General features: G+C 39.6%; 1 protein-coding gene across 17 annotated transcripts in view; it reads left to right on the top strand.

Annotated features, from left to right (window-relative positions):
- KIF16B (kinesin family member 16B) overlaps window positions 1–21327 on the top strand; it is a 321124-nt gene that overhangs the window by 27222 nt on the left and 272575 nt on the right. The gene's annotated exons all lie outside the window — the stretch shown is intronic.

Genomic DNA, 21327 nt, shown 5'->3' with positions numbered 1-21327 from the left:
ACACTTCCCAAACATTTCTCATGCAACTCATATTAAATGAAATTATTTTAGCACCTCACTTTTTATAAGGTGAAAGGACAAATTCTTTGTAACAGTTTGAATTAAAAAGATAAACTTTAGAATTGATTTAAAATGTTAAAAATTGCCAGATTTGAACATTATATTTAAACAGGAACAATATTTAGTTCTCTATTTCTAAAAGAGTTAGTACACATTCTTTTTTTAAAAATGTTTTTTATTTTTTTGAAAGATACTTAGATTGCACAAAATGCAACACAAAATACATAAGGGATTCCCATACGCCCCACTCCCCACACCTCCCACCCTTCCTCACATCAACAACCTCTTTTATTAGTGGGGTACATTCATTGCAATTGATGAGCACATTTGGAGCATTGCCATTAAGCATGGACTACAGTTCACATTTAGTTCACACTCTCTCCCAGTCAACTCTGAAGGTTATGGCAGGATGTATAATGGCCTGTGTCTGTCATTGCAATGTTACTCAGGATACTTCTAAGTCCAGAGAATGCCCTGATATTACACCTCTTTTTCCCTCTCTCTGCCTTCAGCACCTCCAGTGGCCACTGTCTCCACATCAGTGATAAAATTTCTTCCATTGCTAGAATCACAGTAAGTCTATAGTAGAATATCAGTAAGTCCACTCTAGTCCATATTTTATTCCCCAGTCCTGAGGATTCTGGGATGGTGATTCCCCTTCCATCTCTAATTTAGAGGGGCCTCAATTGCATACTGCTGATGGATGGGACTCTCTTGCTTGCAGTTGTAGACTCTCTTGGTTCCTTGGTATGGTAGTTGTCCATTCTCACCTCCTTGGTAGTTGTCCTGGATGAGTCCAATGAACTGGAGAGTAGGTGTTGCGTCTCCATTGAGGTTCAGGGCCCAGCTGGCACATGGACACCCAAAGATTCATGTCTTTTAGATGTACATCTTCCAACTCTAGCACCAACTGTGGGTTCAAAAAAAGGAACAGAAGAGGCATGTGTAGAGAAGTCGCAACTGAGTCCAACTCTGTCACACTCAGGAGCACAAACTCCAAAGTATAAGCCACTGTTAAGGCACCAAACTTCAGAGCTATCTGCTATGACTACACCCAGGACCTGGTGTCTCCGTAGCCCTCAAGAGCCTCACTGTTTGGGGGTAGTATCTACTTTGGCAGTCTGTGAGATCCTGCTGAGATGTGCATAAGCCTTTTTACATTCTGGATGACTTCCTGACTCACTTTGAAGTCTCTAAGCCATATAAACTCATTTGTCTTTATCTTTACCCCCTTTTTATTCAAGGTCTTTTTCCAGTTGCATTGCTAGTTGGTGCTTGGTAGTAATCCCTCAGTGCCAGGGAGGCCCATCCCCAGGACTCATTTCCCATGCTGGGGGGAAGGTAATGCATTTATATGTTGTTTGGCTTAGAGAGAGGCCACCTTTAAGCAACACGGAGGCTCTTAGGAGGCGTGGGCACCCTGCAGCACTAGGGTAAGTTGCAATTTTAAGAGCAAAGGCTCATATGCATAATCATCAATATGAAGGACCCATCAGTGAACCATCCTTCTTTACTAGTCATTGCCCTGCACTTGGGGGATCATTGCTCTTCCATTAGAGAATGTGGCAGAGCTCCCTGCAATATTCTTATGATTATTGTGTGAATCTCCACCCATTGTGACAATGCCCCGTGAACTTTTCAACACATTTATATACCTTATATATATGCCCAGGTGAGTTCATCCCATGTATCCTCCATCACTGACACACCCACACCAATGATCCTCCCCTGCCACAGTTGTAACTCTTCTGTGGTCCAAAACTGCTTAAAAAAATGAAGCCAATATTACCAAATACAATTAATAAGAAAATGAAATAATAATGGTAGGTTTAAACATAAATAAAATACGTAATAATTTAGAAAAACTAAACTAAAATTTAACAATTGGAATATTAAAAAAAAATGAAAAATATTAAAAACATTTTTTTGACATTTTGCCTTTTATCACTGTAATATCTGTTGTCCTGTATGTAAAGTGACATTTTCTTCCATTTCTTCCCCAGTATTTTACTTTTTTTCATTTTGTCTTCAAAGACGTCTCAGGTCACAGTAAAGTCACTTACAAAACACAGGGGACTCCCATATATCTGCTATCCTCCCCCTTTTCCCCCTTCCTGTACCAATAACCTTTTTAAATGTGGATGGTATCTTTGTTCCAACTGACGGACAAATATTGAAACACAGCCACTAACCATGGTCAATGTTTTACCTTATGGTCTACTCTCTAGACAATACACTTTTATAAATTTTTGGTGAAATTCAACATCGTCCTTTATCTGTCATTGCAAGATCATGCAGAACATTTCCATTGCCTCCTAAATACCCCCTCTTCCATCTACTCTATTCCTCCTTCCCTCTCCTCTTAGGGTACACAGCGACCACCAGGCTTCACGCCTTGAAGGAAAAGATTCATAGTTACTTGCAACACCACTGAGGGCTTGACACCCTGGTCTGTCTTCCCCATTAGGAACCGCCCATGTTCTTGAGAGACACCCACCCCTCAGAACATATTGGGCCTCCCCAGGATGGCAGTCCACCTCCTTCCCACTCATTATGTGGGTCTCCCCCCACTGATACAACACACTATGACAAAATGACCACTTGCATATTCTCTAGAAGACTGCCCAGGTGTGCCCTGTCCCAAATGCGCTCCCTCCCCTTACAACCAACACCCTAAACCATTAACCTTCCTTGTCATATTGCCGAAAGAGCTTTCCCAAATTTGTAGTTTCAGCCACATAGCTACCAATCCCAGTGGTGGGTATGTGTTCACCTGCTTCCTCCCCCAACCCTACCCCAGTTCCATGGACCATCCAACACCCCCCCCCCCGTCAAACTTGCACCACCCAACCCTGTAGTATCACTACACCCCTGCAATATCCCTTCAAAGCACAACTACCCACTTCCACCTTATCATAGATTTGGCCTGTATGGGTGTTGGCTCATAACCTTCTTCTCCCTTTCTATTTCCTATAAGCCTATCTTCCAGACTTTAGCTTTCTGAGTCTGCTTGATTTGCTTAATTCATATCAGTGAGATCATATCTGCCCTTCAATGTCTGGTTTGCTTTGCTCAACATAAGGTCCTCAATATTCGTCCATGTTATCCCGTGTGTTAGTACTGTTATTCCTTCTTCCAGCTGAGTAATGTTCCATTGTATGTATATACCACATTTTTTTATCCATTCATTTGTTGATGGGCATTTGGGTTAATTCCAACTTTTGGCAATAGTGAATAATGCCACAGTGAACATTGGTGTGCATATATCTGTTCATGTCCTTGTTTTCAGTTCTTCTGGGTATATACCCAGCAGTGGAATTGCTAGATCATACGGCAGATCTCTAGTTAGTTTTTTGAGGAACTGCCAAATTCTCCTCCACAATGGCTGGACCATTCATTCTATATTCCCACCAGCAGTGGATGAAACTTTCCGTTCCTCTACATCCTTTCCAACACTATAGTCCTGTTTTTTTAATGATTGACAGTCTAATAGGTTTAAAGTGATATTTCATTGTAGTTTTGATTTGCGTTTCCCTCATAGCTAGTGATGTTGAACATCTTTTCATGTGCTTTTTAGCCATTTGTATTTCTTCTTTGGAAAAGTGTATTCAAATCACTGTCCCATTTTTTGAATGGGTTGTTTGTCTTTCTATATTCAAGATATAGGATTTCTTTATATATGTTGGATATTAGGCTCCTAATAGATATATGGTTACCAAATATTTTCTCCCATTGAGTAGGCTGTCTTTTCACTTTCTTGACAAACTCCTTTGAGGTGGAGGTGCAAAAGTTTTTAATTTTGAGGCGGTCCCATTTATCTATTTTTTCTTTTGCTGCTTGTGCTTTGGGTATGAAGTTTATGAAACCTTTTCTTATTACAAGGTCCTGTAGATGCTTCCCTACATTATCTCCCAAGGTCTTTATGGTCTTGGCTGTTATACTTAGATCCTTGATCCATCTTGAGTTGATTTTTGTATAAAGTGTGAGATGGTGTTCCTCTCTCATTCTTTTGGATATGGATATCCAGTTCTCCAAGCACCATTTATTGAAGAGCCCATTCTCTCCCAGTTGAGTAGGCTTATGGCCTTGTCGAATATCAGATGACTGTTTATGAAAAGATCTATATCAGAACTCTCAATTCGGTTCCAGTGGTTGGTATGTCTATCCTTGTGCCAATGCCATGCAGTTTTGACCACTGGAGCTTTGTAGTATGTTTTAATGTCAGGTAGCATGATTCCTCCAATTTCCATTTTCTTTTTCGATATGTCTTTGGCTATTCAAGGCCTCTTGCCCTTCCAAATAAATTTCATAGTTAGTTTTTCCAATTTGGTAAAAAAATGTATGTTGATTTTTATTGGGATTGCATTAAATCAGTAGATCAGTTTGGGTAGGATAGACATCTTAATGATGTTTAGTCTTCCCATCCATGAACAGGAAATATTCTTCCATTTATATAAGTCTTTAATTTCCTTGTAACAGTGTTGTGTAGTTTTCTGTGTATAAGTCATTTACATCTTTAGTTAGATTTATTCCTAGGTATTTGATTCTTTTAGTTGCAATTATAAATGATATTTTTTTCTTGAGTTCCTCCTCTGATTGCTCATTATTGGTGTACAGAAATGTTACTGATTTTTGTGCATTGCTCTTACAACCTGTGACTTTACTGAATTTATTTATAAACTCTAGAAGCTTTGTTGTAGATTTCTCAGGGCTTTCTATGTATAGGATCATGTCATCTGCAAGCAGTGAAGTTTTTACTTCTTCCTTTCCAATTTGGATGCCTTTTATATCTTTTTCTTGCCTAAGTGCTTGAGCAAGTACTTCTAAGACAGTGTTCAATAGGATTAGTGGTAGTGAACATCCTTGTCTTGTTCCCAATCTTAGAGGGAAAGCTTTTAGGATTTCACCATTGTATATAATGTTAGCTGTTGTTTTTTCATATATACCCTTTATCATGTTTGGATAGTTTCCTTCTATTCCTATCCTTTGCAATGTTTTTTATCAGGAAAGTGTTTTGTATTTTGTTGAATGCTTTTTCTGCAGCTACAGAGATCATCATGTGTTTTTTTCTTTTGATCTGTTTATATGGTGTATAACATTGATTGATTTTGTTATGTTGAACCATCCTTGCATACCAAGGATGAAACCCATTTGGTCATGGTGTATAATTCATTTGATGTGTTGTTGAATACAATTAGCAAGTATTTTGTTGAGGATTTTAGCATATTGGTTCGTTAGAGAGATTGTTCTCTTCTTTTGGCACCTTTGTTGGGGTTTGGTATTAGGGTAATGTTGGCATCATAGAATGAGTTAGGCGATGTTCCTTTTACTTCTGTTTTTTGGAAGAGTTCAAGCAGGAGTGGTGTTCATTCTTTCCAGAATGTTTGGTAGACTTCACCTGTAAAGCCATCTGGTCCTGTTCTCTTCTTAGTTGGGAGGTTTTTGATGCCTAATTCAATCTCGTTACTTATGATTGGTCTGTTGAGTTCATCAGTTTCTTCTTTTGTCAGTGTAGGCTGCTTGTGTGTTTCTAGAATTTGTCTTTCCTCTAAATTATCTATCTTGTTGGTATATAATTTTTCAAAGTATCCTCTTATGATACTCTTTATTTCTGTGGGGTCCATTGTGATATCCTCTTTGTCATTTCTATTTTGTGTATTTGTGTCTTCTCCCCTTTTTTCTTTGTTAATCTAGCTGAAGATTTGTCAATTTTATTGATCTTCTTGAAAAACTAGCTTTTGGTTTTGTTTATTTTTTCTAGTGCTTTTTCATTTTCTGTTTCATTTAGTTCTGCTCTAATCTTTGTTATTTCCTTTCTACTTCCTTTAGGGTTATTTTGTTGTTTTTTTCCTAATTCCTCTAGGTGTGCAGTTAGGTCTTCAATTTTAGCTCTTCTTTTGTGATAGATGCATTAATGGCTATGAATTTCCCTCTCAGTACAGCGTTTGCCGCATCCTGTAGGTTTTGCTATGTTGTCATTTTCATTTGCTTCAGATTGTTACTAATTTCTTTTGTAACTGTCCTTTACCCACTGTCTAAGAGTGTGTTGTTTAGCTTCCATATCTTTGTGCCTAATCTGGTTCTCTGGCCCTTACTGATTTCCAGCTTCATTCCACTGTGGTCAGAAAAATTACTTTGTATAATTTCTATGTTTCTGAATTCACTGAGATTTGTTCTGTGGCCTAACATGTTGTCTATCTTGGAGAATGATCAAAGTACACTTGAGAAGAAAGTTATATTCTGCTGTAGTTGGGTGTATTGTTCTATATATGTCTATTGGGTCCAGATCCTCTAATCAATCACTCAAAATCTTTGTTTCTTTGTTGATTGTCTGTTGAGATGTTCTATCTAATGGTGACAATGGTGTATTAAATCCCCCCAATATAATTGTAGAAGTGTCTATTTCTCCACTTAGTTTTTCCAATGTTTACCTCATATATTTTGAGGTGAGTGTTTATGATTTTTCTTTCTTCTTGAAAGATTACCTCTTTTACTAATATGTAGTGTCCATCTTTGTCTCTTAAAATAGTTTTGCATTTAAAGTCTATCTTGTCCGATATTAGTATAGCTACTCCTGCCTTTTTTTGGTGCTTATTTGCTAATAAAATTGTTTTCCAGCCACTCACTTTCAGTCTCCTTGAATCCCTGGGTCTAAGGTAGGTTTCTTGTAGACAGCATAAATATGGTTCATATTTTCTTATCCATTCTGCCAATTTGTTTAATCTATTAACATTCAGTGTTTTTATTATCAAGGAATTTACCTATATTAGCCATATTTTCTTTGGGTTTTATAAGTCATATGTTGCTTTTATTTCTCTTTTTTTATTTGTTATTTTTTCTTACACTTTCTTCCAACTCTCTCCTGTTTTTTCCTTTCAATCTGTAGCACTTCCTTTAGTATTTCTTGAAGGGCAGGTTTCTTATTGGCATACTCTCTTAAGTTCTCTTTGTGAATATTTTGAATTCTCCATCATTTTTGAATGCCAGCTTTGCTGGATAGAGAATTCTTGGCTGGAATTTTTTTCTATTTGCAGCCTAACTAATCCATACTATTTCTTTCTTGCCTCCATGGTTTCAGATGAGAGATCAGCACTTAATCTTGAGCATCCCTTGTATGTGATGGTTCTCTTTTCTCTTGCGGCTTTCAGTATTCTCTCTTTGTCCTGAGCATTAGACAATTTGACAAGTATATGTCTTGGAGTAGGCCTGCTGGGATTTATACTGTTTGGGGTACGCTGCACTTCCTGGGCATGTACATCCAGCTCCCTCAATAGGGTTGGGAAGTTTTTAGTTATTATTTCCTCCAACACTCCTTCTGTCCCCTTTGCCTTCTCTTCTCCCTCTGGGATGCATATAATTCATGTTTGAGCATTTTGTGTTGTCGTTCAAATCCCTAAATCCCTGCTGGATTTTTCCCATCTTTTTATATCTCTGTTCTACTCTCTGTTGATTTAAGATGTATTGTCTTCCACATCACTGATTCTTTCATCTGCCTGTTCAAATCTACTGTTAGGTGCTTCCAATGTATTTTTGATTTCTTGGATTGTGCCTTTCATTATTCTCTTATCCGCTATCTTTTTATATATGTTTACAATTTCTTTTATATATGTTTACAATGTCTTCTTAATATTCCTAACCTCTTCCTTCACTTCCTTAAGTTGGTTCATGATATTTGTTTGGACAGCTCTGATTAGTTGTTCTATGTTCTGCATTTCCTCTAGTTTTTAGTTTGTTCATTGGACTGGGCCATGTTTTCCGGTTTTTTAGTATGGTTTATAATTTTTTGCTGGTGTTTAGTTATCTCTTTATCTTGATGGCTTTATTCAGTTGATTAGTCTCTCTCTCTCTACTCTAGAGTTTTATTTAGTTGCTGTTTTTGTGTGTGGTAAGTTTTCTCTTTGACACTTTGTTGTTCTTATTTTATTTCCTTGCTGTTGTCTATGCTCCTTCGAAAGAAAAAGATTAGGGCCAGAGAAAGAGAGAGAGGTATGAAGAGAAAAAGGATAATAGTAATAATAATAGTAAAACATAGAAGAGGAACCATTTCAGACCTAGGAAAATGAATAACTCATGTAATAAGTTTAGAAGAATAAGAATAAAAAAGTGGGATACAAACAATGAAATGAAAAACCGAATAGAGAAAAATATCTAGAATGAATTAAAAGGCCAGAATGATAAGAAGAAAGGGAAAGAGAAAAGACAATAAGGAAAAAAGTTAAAAAGAAGAAAGAAAACAGAGAATAGAGGAGATAGAAATAAAAACAAGAAAAATTGAAGACTAAACAGAGGTGGAAGGTAAGAACAAAAACAGAAAGCAGAAATTAGGATGATGAAGGAAGGAAAAGAGATACCATAAGTAGACAAAATTGGTATACAAAAAAAGGGGAAACAAAAGAAGGGGGAAACACAGCAAACAAGAAATAAGACAGCAGCACCTAAAAAAAAAAACAACAAAAAACAGGGGTGGGGTGGGAAGAAAGACGGGGAAAAATAGAAAAAAAAACCCTGAACACTCAAGCAAGCAGCCAAAAACTTAAGAAAAACAGTCTTCCCTTTTAGGCCCCTGAGGTGCTTCTTACACTGCTGGTGTTCATCAGTTACCCTGTAACCTGCCCCCTGCAGGATTTGAATCAGGTTTTAGTGAGTTAACTAAGTTAAATTTTTTAAAAAGGAACCTTTTTAAAGAAAAATAAGAGACCCAAGAGAAGCTAATACAAAAATACCGTCTATATGTTCCCTGTCCTAAATTATCAGCTGGGTGTTTGATAACCCAGAGGATCAGTACTCTAAGGAGATCTGGGGATCAAGCCAGGGACCTCATATATTCAAAGCTTAGACTCCTCCACCAAGCTAAATTTTCTCCTTGGGTCTGTTATCTAGATAGCTATCCAGCCACTTTCCCTAGGGCAGGTTTGACTCTTTGCAGTTGGATAGATTCCTGTTGATTATCTGGCCGGGTCCCCTTTCTATTCTTACTGCTTTGTCTCTCAGGGCAGCAGGATGCCATGGCCTGGGTGATCAGATCCCCCCTCACCTATCCTGATCAGGTTGAGATGCCTTCTGAAATTCAACTGGGACCCTGGTATCTGAACTCACCACAGAGAAATGACTCTCAACCTTCTTCCAAACCTCTCCCTTCTCCCAGGGGATCCTAAATAGGCCCTTGGAAGGTTACTAAGTGCTTCCTACTGCCCACCTTCTTTAGGGGAGTTGGAATTTTGATACTTTTCAGCACCAGAAAAGTTAACTCCAACTCAAGTTCCTCTCTCCCAGGTTGGCTAGGTAAATCAGGCTCTCTAGCAGATTTTGCCTCTTCCCTCTTCCTGGGGCCACCTTTTACCTCTAAAGTTCAAAGGTGGTCCAGGTAACCAACCCCACAGAAAGGAAACCCCTCTCCACCCTTCACCAGAATCCTCTTACTCCTGGAGAACGCTCCCTCCCACTCGGTGGCTGCTGGGAGTCAGGGGATTTGCAGCGGCTTTTTGCCTTGAGGTTGGGGCTTAGCGGTCCCAGCACGGCTTTCCCTTGGGCTTTTTATTTCTTTGTCCTGTTCCCTCCAGATTGATCCCTGAAACCTCCTGCTCTGTGGGTTCCCAAAACAGCTCACTCAGGCAGGATCTTGCCCCTTTTCTGCCATTTTTTGTGAGAGAGGTGGTGTATGCCCACTTAAATTGATGCCATCTTGCCTCCTTCCCCAGTATATGTTCTTTCTAGGAAAGCGAAGGAACTTTTCTTTGGTTCTTGTATTACTTCACTTATCTTTGTCAGTTTATAGTTTTAGGGACTCTTTTTTGCTCTAATTTAGCCCAGTCCTCAGTACCATTTGGGTTCCATTTAAGACACTTTACTGGTACCTGGTGCTGCTAAATTTTTTCCAGCATACACTGGGTTGTCAGGATTTTCTCTTTCTTTTTTTTCTTTTGAGGTACAGGAGCTGGGGATTGAATCTGTCACCTCGAATGTGGGAAGCCGACACTCAACCACTGAGATTCACTGGCTCCCCCAGTTGCTTTTTTCATTTGTTCGCTTGTTTATGTTTGTAGGAGGTACTGGGGATCGAACCCAGAACCTCATATGTAGGAAGCAGGCGCTCAACCACTTGAGCTATACCCGCTCCCTCTCTTTGTTTCTTATCTGCTTTCTGCTGTGCTTTTTCAGTTACCACTCTTCATTCATCTCCTGTTTTCAAGATATTTAGCAAGGCCTGAATAACAGCCCAATTTGGATTATAGGTTGCAAGTATTGAAGCAATTAAGATTTCTGTTTTCTTTGGGTCTTTTGTAGATTGGGGTATTATACTGAGTCATATAAATTGATATAGGGAATGGGGCATGCATATATATATATATATATATATATATATATATATATAAACTCTTTTGGTCCTCCCTGCTTGTTTATTCCCAGAGGCACTTCCTGGAGTAATAGAAATTTTGCTGGTTTACCTGCTGATTTTAAAGAGCAGCCCTGGCTGAATTGAGTACATTGATGGGTATGAGAGGGGGAAATTGTTTCTATCTCAAGTTTTTCTACCTCTGGTAAAGGAGAATTCACAGGAAGAACTAATAAGGCTTTGTTGAGTCTTCCAGACGTTAATTAGGGAGGGCGTTTTTCTTTCCCCTGCTAGTCTTTACAGGTAAAATTTTATATTTTCTCATTAATATTGGCTTTTGACAGAGACAAAGAATTGATATGATGCACATCATCTTATCCCATTTCTGCTTTCTTCTACAGAACAAATGTAATTGTAATACAGTGTTCTTTTCTATAGAACCATACCCTTGACATTTCTTTTTGATCCTAAATTATGTGGCAGCTAGATTTTGCTACAGAAATAACCTATTTCCTGCTTTTTCATAGGTTTGTAGCTATGATTTTTTCCAGTTTTTCAAAATACAGGATAAAGGGCTACATCTAGGAATGCTGTGAGAATTAGAATTTCCCATTTTAAGTAATTTCAGTAACCAGTAACCAGTTAGGAACACCTGAGCAGTACAAATGCAGTAACACACCAATTAACAAATAAACAGACATTAAACAGACTTAATTTCTTTTTTTAAATAAAATTTTAAAAATTCTTTTTTTTTTTAAAAGATTTATTTATTTATTTAATTCCCCCCCACCCCCCCCTGTTGTCTGTTCTCTGTGTCTGTTTGCTGTGTCTTGTTTCTTTGTCCGCTTCTGTTGTCGTCAGCGGCACGGGAAGTGTGGGCGGCGCCATTCCTGGGCAGGCTGCACTTTCTTTCGCGCTGGGGGGCTCTTCTTACGGGGCGCACTCCTTGCGCGTGGGGCTCCCCTACGTGGGTGACACCCCTGCGTGGCACGGCACTCCTTGCGCGCATCAGCACTGCGCATGGGCCAGCTGCGCACGGGTCAAGGAGGCCCAGGGTTTGAACTGCAGACCTCCCATGTGGTAGATGGATGCCCTAACCACTGGGCCAAGTCCGTTTCCCTTAATTTCTTAAATTCCAATTAATTGCTGGATTACTTATTTTTTTTCAGGAGTATACTCAACAGACAGATTCAAGTTAGGGCCTTGAACCTCAAACAGAATGGTACTCAGAAAACCAGGAAAAGGTGTGGTCCGAGCAAGGGGGATTATTCTGGAAGTGGGACTCAGGGCCTCAAAACCCAGGTCCAGGGGACTCGACCCTCCAGGCAAACTTTCTGATATACTTCTGAATGTTGACCCATTCAATCTAGTCAGATTTCTGGGTCTGGAAGTGGAGCTCTTTTTCTCTTTGAAACTTTAAAATGGCGTGGGGCCTGGAGGGCCAGAAAGATAGGAAAAACCCAATTGCCAAGCCCTTAGACCAACAGGGCCTAGTGGTACAAAAGGTTTGATTATTTGCTTACTTCTTTTATTGGGACCCCAGCATCTCAGGCAGTTAGACTCCTCATTTCTCAGGGCCCTTAGCCCTTGATTCCGCCAGAATCACCAAATGGTTACTGAGCAAAAGCTGGTTTTTTTTTGCCAGATGTGCTTCATAATGACCAATTCTTGAGACAACTGGGATTTCAAAGAGAGAAAGAGTTTATTGCCAAGGCATGGCAAGGAGAACAGAAGGCCTAAAAGTCTGAAATCTGTCTCCCAGCCTTTGAGGGGTTTAGGGTTTTTGTGGATTCAAACAGGGGAGAGTGGAGGGTTACCATCACAATAGCAAGTATACACAAGGGTGAAGTTAGTTTGGAATGACCTTAAACAAGAGTGAGACCAGTTTAGGATAACCATCACAAGACCAAGTATATGCAAGGGTGATTTTGGTCTAGCCAGTTTCAGTAATTTCAGGTATTAACTTTTGACTATTTTACATTGTACAGGAAAAGTAAGAAAAAAGCATCTATATAATGATTCAGGAATCATAGTGATCCAAGCAAAAGTGGATTCTTTTCTCTGATACATCTTTAAAGCCAATTCCTGAAACACTGGGGTTTCAAAGAGAGAAAGAATTTTATTGGTTGTGTACGCACTGGAGCATAGTGACCTTGCCCAAAACTGTCTCCCTGTTCTGCAGAAATTCTAATATTTTGTAATATTGGGGAGCTAATGAATAATTGAAGTGGATCTGAACACAGGTTCCTTCATTAATAAATATTAAGGAGCTGAGCAGGATGGACTGGGGTAGGGTAGCAAACCAGGGTCAGTCACAAGGATTTGGGGTAGGGGTATACAGAACAAGGGTCAGGGTCTTTCATATGGGTTTAAACAGAGGTGGGTGGAGTGGTTACCATCCCAAAGAAAGTATACACAAGGGTGAGTTCAATCAGAATTACCATCAGAGTAGCAAGCCAACACAAGAGTGAGGTTAAGTTTAGTGTAACCATAAACAGGGGTGGGACCACTCTAGCCTGCTTCAGTAATTTCAGTTATTAAGCTTTTGCTATTTTATAATGTAAAGGCATCTATAAAATGACAGTAATCATAATTATTTGTTAATTCTTACTCCTTGTTTATAATAATCACTTGTTAATTCTTAACCCTCCATTACAAGACCACTAAAACTTTTTTTTGCTTCCTTATCAGTCTTGTGTTCACTGGAATAGCACTTTTAACTTCCTTCAAGAACTTTCTGCATTTACAACTTGACTGTTTGGCCCAAGAGGTCTTGTTTTTGGCCTATCTCAATATTGTATTTCAGGGAATAGGGAAGCCAGAGAAGAATAGAGATGGGGCAGTGGTCATTTGGTAGAGCAGTCAGAATACATACATTCATCGATTACATTTGCTGTCTTATATGGGCGCAGTTCGTGGTGCCCCAAAACAATTACAACAGTAACATCAAAGGTCATAGATCACCACAATAAATGTAATAATAATGCTCAAGTTTGGGGTATTGTAGCATTACTGAAATGTGACCCTAAGATATGAAGTCAGCACATGCTGTTAGAAAAATGGTTTGACCCAGAGTTGTCACAAACCTTCAATTTGTAAAAAACCCAATATCTGCAAAATGTAATAAAGTGAAGTGTAAAAGACGATGTATGATTGTAATTTCTATCTCATTGAAATTCTCATTTCTTTCATATATTGTTTTCCTGATTTCCTTTAGTGCTTTGTCCATCTTTTCCATTAGTTCATTGATCTTATTTATGACAGTTTTTCTAAGAGCTTTGGTTAATAATTCCAGACACTGTGCTTCCTCTGGAGTATTTTCCATCAAATTTTTTGTTTGCTTGTTTGTTTATAACTGAACATTCTGAGTATTATGTTGTGGTCACTCTGGAAATCTCGTTCTCCAACTCTTTGGTCTATCAGACAAAGAACAAGGAGGAAAAAAAAAATAGGAAGGAAAGAAAGAGAGAAATGAAAAAAAAAAAAGAATACAAACAGACAAAATACTCACATGCAAAAAAACTAAAACAAGAAAGAAAAACAAGGAAAAGAACTAATGAAGTGCACTTCCTCTCCAAGTCTCTTCTTATGTGCCCGTAGGAAGCCAGAAGCTGCTGCTTTCAGGGCCAAAACCTACTCCAGCATCCATGTTCACCCCTCAGGGAGGGCTCTACCATTCCCAGGTATAAAACAAGAAAGAAAAACCCAACCAACCAAGTGAAAGGGGAAAAAGAGAAAGAGGTGCACTGGTTCTTTTATGTCCCTACAGATACTGGTGTAAGGCCAGAAGACGCTGCTTCTATGCTTATCCCTTAGGAATCTGCCAAAATAAGTAGCAAAATAAGAGAAAGAGAAAGAAGAAACCCAACCAATGAAAAAGTGCCCTGGGTTTTTAAGTCCTGGTAGATGCTGGTGTGAGGCCAGAATCTGCTGATGCAGAGAGGCCTGAAACCAAAGCCAGAGCCTATCCTGGACCCTCTGGGCTCTGCCAAACCTAGAAACAAACAAACAAACAAACAAACAAACTAGTAACTAACTAAGTCCAGGTGGATACAGGTGGGAGGCTAGGGGTGCTGCTGCCCAGAGGGTCAAAACTGAGGCCAGCTTTCCCACTGGTCTTTCTTGGATTCCTCAGACTAACCTTGACCCTCAACCTCAACAGGGCCAGCCCTGGCCCCAGCCAGCTGGTTCCAGGATAGAATCCGGTCTGTGCAGCCTTTTTCTGCAGCTGCTGCATGCAGCCAAGCAATGGAGTTTGGTCTCTGGCTTATGCTTCCACTTTGGAAGCTGAACTCAGGTAGCCTTTTGCTTCTGGTACTCAGGTTGCCACCTACTTAAAGTTCAGTCTCCTTTTCCAGCTTTTTGACTTTTCTGGTGGAGGGAGCAGTTTTTTAAAAACATCCTACTCCACGGTTTTGTGTCTGTACTCTAGCTTCTTTCTTGCCCAGGAAAGTTTAATTTTAAGGGAAGTTGGTGTGGTGGACTCTGATTGCTGCCCAGGCCCTACTCTGATGATAGACTGGGTGCCAGCTGCTTAGGTGCCAAAGGCACTCAGTCTTCAACTGGCATCCCCCTCAGGGATTGTCGTGGCTGCAGAGGGTGCCCTCACCCACTGATACGCCCTTCCCCAGGCACCCCCAACCCATGAGTGAGCAACATGGGGGCATAAAGGCCTGGCCACCTTGGCTCAACTTGCAGCATCTCCAAAGGACCACACTAGCCCCAGAACTGGCTGTGGGGTTGGCCAAGACTATGCTTGGTTCTCTACTGCAGCTTGATTTCTCTCTCTGCCCTGTCCTGCTTCCTTCTCTGCCCTTCTGCAGGTGTTGATCCCAAGGACACTGGTTTATAAATACCCTGCCTGCTAACCCCTGAATGCCTGCTTCCCAAGAATCCCAGCCTGGAATAGTTGCCTCTTAGCCACATCTCTTAGGTTTATGATACCCCCGCTAGGCCAGGGAAGATAGTAAAGGCTCAGCTTAATAGCCTCCCTTCTGCCATGTGGCAGAGGTCAGTTGTGGATTTCACCTAGCATGGGAAGCTTATGATATCCAGGAGACTGCTACAGTTGATTCCGGTTCATTCAGAGTGGCAGCCTCTGTGGTTTTCCCACTGACTTAGGGGTGGGGTTTCAAGATTGGCTTTTGGATTGAGGTCATGGTGTTACTGTCCTCTAACGGGCTACAATGTGGAATGGCACATTCAAGAAGCCGAAATGAAGTTAGGGCCTGAAAAGCCCACCCCAGAGTTATTTTTAGTGTCTGTCTTCCTGGGTTCTTGAAAAATACTGAGTTGAAAGTCTTATGGTTTCATGGAGTGCAACTAGAAGCAGTCAAGCAGCTACAAGTTGTGAGCTATGGTCTCTTTATAAAAATCTCTCGAGTACTTGAATTGCCTGGAAGGATAAGGGGTGGCATAGGGAGAGATGGTTTCAGAACAGTCCTCTGTAAGTTTGTTCCACGCTTTGGGCATGGCGAGGCTAGGCATATTAATGGAGCTTCTGCTACTTTCTTGGGTACTGATGGTACAAGTGTTATTGAATACTCAGCTCTCTCTGGGCTTGGGGGAGGGAGGCAAATTCATATATGTCTAACTTTGGAAGAGCCTGGTGTGTGTAAGAGGTAGCCTTGCCAGATTTAGCAAACAAAATAAAGTGTAAGTCCCAAGCCGTATGATACTGATGTATTGATACTAGAAAAAAAATTATTTGTTGTTTATCTGAAATTCACATTTCACTGCTCATCCTGTATTTTATCTGGAACAGAAGAGAAAAAGGAAAGTGCTGTTGGGTAAAGCAGAGGGACTAATTCCTTGAGCCCAGGGGATCAGGAAGGAATCACCAAAGAGGGTGCATTTGGGTCTGGTTTTGAGTGTTGAGATGCAGGGGGAGAGGGGAAGAAGCTAATCCACGCAGTGTGTGAAGATATTTGAAGGCAGGGGGAGGTGTGAAAATGCAAGGTAGCCAGGTGGGCCCTCGCTTTCCTGCCTCAGATTTAGCCTACATTACTGAGGAGCCGCCCCAAGTTTTAACGCAGGTGCTTTTTTCTTTAAACTAACTAAATTTATTTTAATTGTAAAAGTAATATAAAATTATACTAAAATAAATTCTAGTAGTGCAATGTTTTAAGTTAATTTTCTTATCCCCTTAGACCCTGTTCCCACTCACTCTCCAGAAATAACCACTGCTAACAACTTCCATTTAGCCTTTCAGAAAAGTTTTGTACATTTAGAAGCATATGTGTGATTATTCTTTTGCTTTATTATGGTATATATTATTTATTATTGTTATTTATTTTACCACAAATTGGATCATGGTTTGCATGCCAGTTTGTGACCTGCTTTTTCTCCTTACTTAGCAGTTTTCCTTGGACATTTTACTCTGTCAGTATGTGTGGAGCTCTTGTGTTCTTTCTAAAAATTTATTTTATTTTTTATTTTTTATACTAAGTCTCCTGCCACTGAAATGAGGACTATTAAATGTTGGTTTGTTTGGGGATGCTGTTTGCCTTTAGAACTCAAGGTGACAAGCCACTCTTTGGAATCTTTTAAGCTAATGGCTCAATTTGGAAATCCCAGAATCCTCTAGTCTTGTTGTTTATTATGGAGTGACTAAATGCTGTCAGCTGAGAAATGGAATAAATTTGCATTGCTGAATAATTTTAAAACATATTTTCAAAACATTTGAATTAACAAAAGGGTTGTTTTTCCTAACAAGCTTTCTTCTACTCACGTATTTGAGAGCAGACATAATTCATCTCTGTCCAGGATTAGATACTTAAAATATTTTCCTTTCCTTTCCTTTCCTTCCCTTCCTTTCCTTTCTTTTCTTTTCTTTCTTTCTTCTTTAACCTTGATCTATACCTCAGTATACTTAGTCCAGGTGGTTCATTTGTAACATCTTATGGTCTGGTTTCCAGACCTTTCAAATAAATTACTTATTTATATGGAGTAACTATAATTGACTTTTCGGTTGAGAAACCCAATTCACCAAAATGGCCAGGGAGAGACATAGTTCATTTTGCTCTATTATAAAATCAATGTTTGAGTAATATTTTGGGATTATTTATTTTCCTCAATATAAGAAAAATGTCAAGATTTATTTCCCATGTTTCTTTAATGTCAGAGGAAATTGACCTAATGCTTGGGACCTCTCAATGCCCGGTGTTGAACAGTTTGCAGGGAAGGATTAAAAATCAAAGCAGTGAGTGCTGATGGAGTGTTGCCCTTGTGCTCGGCAGACTCAAGTTGTGGAGTGGGAAGGAAGCTGCTGTGCTGTGCTTCTCTGGGTTTCTCTAGACTAATTGGAGAGATGCTATCTTCCCAAATGAGCAGGATGAGAAAGGGAGGTATATGAAGGGAAATTGCTTTTGAAAGTTTATCAGGAGGAGATGAGGGAAACTAGATCTGAGACAGCCTTGCTTGAGAGTGAGTGTGAAGTGGGAAGATCTTGCAGTGTGTGGGTAGGCAAGAACTATGAATGTCGGGGAGTTTGGTGGGGAGACTGGCTTAGGTAGAGAGATGAGCATGGCAAAAAGAACGCTGGGGTAAGGGCCATCCATTGAATATGCCTCTCAGTTACTAACATTCAACAACCTTGAGCGAGTGTAGTTCTTATTCTTTAGAAGTTCACAGTTTAGTGGGCGGGACAAGCAGGAGGGCCATTTAACTTGGGAATAGTGTAGAGTGCTCTGGCAACGTTCTTCAGAGGGTATGAAGAAGTGTAAACCAAGTCCAAAGGTTTGCTGGGAATTGGCCAGGTAAAGTGGGTGGGGTCGTATAAGTGTTGGAGTAGCCAAGTGTATTAGGTTCAGATCACTAAAGACTTTGTACACCACTGAGAGCTTGGACTTTATCCTATAGCCTTGAAGAAGTCACTGAAGGAGTTTGAAATGGAGAAATGTCATGATGAAATGTGTATTTTAGAAGGAGCTCTCAAATAGCAGAGAATGGAATGTAAAATGTGGATGGGAAGTGTTCCAGAGACTAGAGAGTGGTGGGGGTGGCTTGACCCAGGGCAGTGACTGTGGAGGGAGAGATATGGCCAAAGTTGGTAGGAGGTAGGTTGAACAGGACTTGGTAACTGAAAGAGAGGGTTGAGGGAGTGGGCAGCAAGGCTGCAGGATGGAGCCTGTGGTAGGTTGAATTATGTACCTCAACAAACAAATGCATACTTGTCATCTTAATCCACATTCTTGTGAGGGTGTGAACCCATTGTGAATAGGGCCTTCTGAAGATGTTATTTTTAGTTAAGTTGTGACCAGTTGCAGCAGGTTGGCCTTAATATGGATTACAGAGGCTTTATACTGAGAACATGGAAGTAACAGAGGCAAGGAAAGGATAAGCCTCTGAACCCCAAGGATTGCCAGCAGCCGGCGGTATAATGCTGCAGTCTTCACGGACCACCTTGCTGATACCTTGATTTTTGGACTTCTAGCTTCTGAAGTTTTGAGTCAATAAATTTCCTGTTGTTTAAACCTAAACCATCTTGTGGTCTTTCTGAGCAGCTCAGGCAAACTAATACAGAGCCTGACATGAATCCTGCAGTCACCCATGGTAGTGAAGCATCCTGGGGGTAAAAAGAAGCTAGAGTCTCCAGTGGATGAGGTGGGCTGAGATGGACTGGTTTGTAGGGTGCAGTGAGAAAGAAGATACTGGTGTCTTTCTTTCATCTTTGAAGTATTTGGAAGTTTGACAGTTCTCCTGGATTCTACAAGGGATGCATGGACCAAAGGGTTAGTTTCAATGTTTAATTACTCCAACCATCATAAATATTTTATGGCTTTTCCATAAGGATTTTCAAGAACTAGAAAGGAAGCCTTTGCTTTAAAATAATACATTTAGAAATTATTTTTGGAGTAAAGATACATCTTTTTCCTACAGTTTTAGTTTTAATGCTTAAGAAAGAAACAAGTTAGGGAATTGTTATTAGCATGTGAAATTTCCTTTCCAGGACAGGTGGCTGATACCTTTATCTTGATGACATTGGATTATTTTTTTTTAAATGACTTCCAAGGTATGGTGGCAGCCTTAGACTGACAATGGGAAATGGACTGGGAATAGAAAGGGGCAGAAGTTGTTGGACTGGTAGGATGCTGAGAATGAAGGAATCTGGATGGTATGGTACCCAGATGACTTCTTAGATCAGATTATGTCAGACATTGCTTTTTAGAGCAAAGAGTAGAGACCACGTCATCCGACTTAAGTTATAGCCATATACTGCAGTGTGATTTTAAAAAATAAAGCTTAAAAGTCAAAGAACAAACTTAGTGAATATCCTAGTGTAAAAAGTATGATAGCATTGTAGAGTTTGTTTCATAAGAGGAAGGATAAACCAGTATATCACTGTCATATTAAATATAATGTCAGAGCAGTGCTTTTCAAACTTCAGTGTTCACTGGAATCGTTTAGGGATCTGGTTAAAATGCAGGTTCTTATTCAGCAGGTCTGGGGTGGGGCCTGAGATTCCTCAATTCTAACAACCCCCAGGGGAGACTGATGCTATAGTTTCTAGACCTGAGTAGGGGTTAGGGGTTCCCATCTTTTGGGGCCAAGGGGCCCTTTGAGAAACTGAGGAAAGCTATGGACCCTCAGAAAAATGAACCTGCACCTTACTCCCCTCTTCCCTACTATCACTTCCAATGCATATGATCTCAGGGAGGTTGTGAGCCCTTTAAAACCCACGTGGTGCATGTGGTATCTTCAGTTTTGATTTTACAAGTGGTTAACTGAAAGACACTAATATTATATAACAGTAAATCAATCACTGTCTTTCCCAATGTTTTTGTAGAAGGATATTAATTTAAAACTAGGAAACTACCATCGTGGCTAAAATCAATAATCATGTTAAGTTTCACTGCTCCAAAGGTATATGTTTCTGAGACGAGGGCTTAGGAGTCTTGGCTGCCAACAGGAGTGGAGGATGGGCATGGTTGTGAGCACATTGCTTTATGGTTTTTTTTTTTTGTAAGTAAGATTTGACATTAGTGTGAGTACCTACTGCAATCACTTCCATTCTTAGATACCTGGATGCCTTTGTGTTTAAAAGAGAGATTTGTTGATCAATGTGTTTTTTTTTTTTTAATTAAAGAGCTAGACACATTCAGTTACTAAGTGATTGAGAAGTGACCCACTGATGGGGCTTTTTAAATTTCAGATAAAGTTCATGCTGATATTTCCCATTCACAGTGAGGGGAGTTTTTACTTAACCTCATCAACTTTATGTTTGTATCTCCTTTTAACCATTCCACTGCACCAACATTGGCTCCTGATGTCCCTGTAACACACAAACAGAAATCTTTTAATGGCAAAATCTATTTGTCCGCCAGGAATCTTATTAATGAAAAGGGTTTAAGGCTTCTTTGAAGTTCTTTTTCTCCTTAGGATATAGCCCACTATAACCTACAGTACATTTCTTACATACAGTCAGTCAAAATAGTTTCTCATTTTTTAAAAAGATTTATTATTTATTTATTTATTCCCCCCCCCCCCGTTTGTTCTTGCTGTCTGCTCTGTGTCCATTCATTTGCTTTAACTTACTTTTGAGTTTTAGTTTTTTCTAAAATAATTTTGTTCTGTTTTTGTGTAAAATGTTTTCATCATTCCAAAGATGATCTACAGAAAAGGTATATTCGTAGAAATTTAGCTTCTATCCCTGTTCATTCCTTTTTTTTCCTTTCCCATAGTTAGCCATTCAAAAAACACATAGATTATACTTATTTTTAAATATATATGGTCATGTACTAGACCATGTACTAGATACACTTTTCTCCATCTTATATTCTCCACTTAACAATACATTCTGGTGTTTTGTAGAGATCTTCTTCCTCAGACTTTTTTCAACTGCATAACACTCCATTGTGTGGCTGTATGGTCTTTTAGAAGTTCTTTTATTAATAGAAGGTCTCTTTCTTTTCTGTTCTGTGGTTTTCTAGAAA

The sequence above is a fragment of the Dasypus novemcinctus genome, chromosome 24 (genome assembly GCF_030445035.2).
Source record: "Dasypus novemcinctus isolate mDasNov1 chromosome 24, mDasNov1.1.hap2, whole genome shotgun sequence".
NCBI classification, from domain to species: domain Eukaryota; kingdom Metazoa; phylum Chordata; class Mammalia; order Cingulata; family Dasypodidae; genus Dasypus; species Dasypus novemcinctus.
This window is presented reverse-complemented; position numbering and strand designations above follow the sequence as displayed.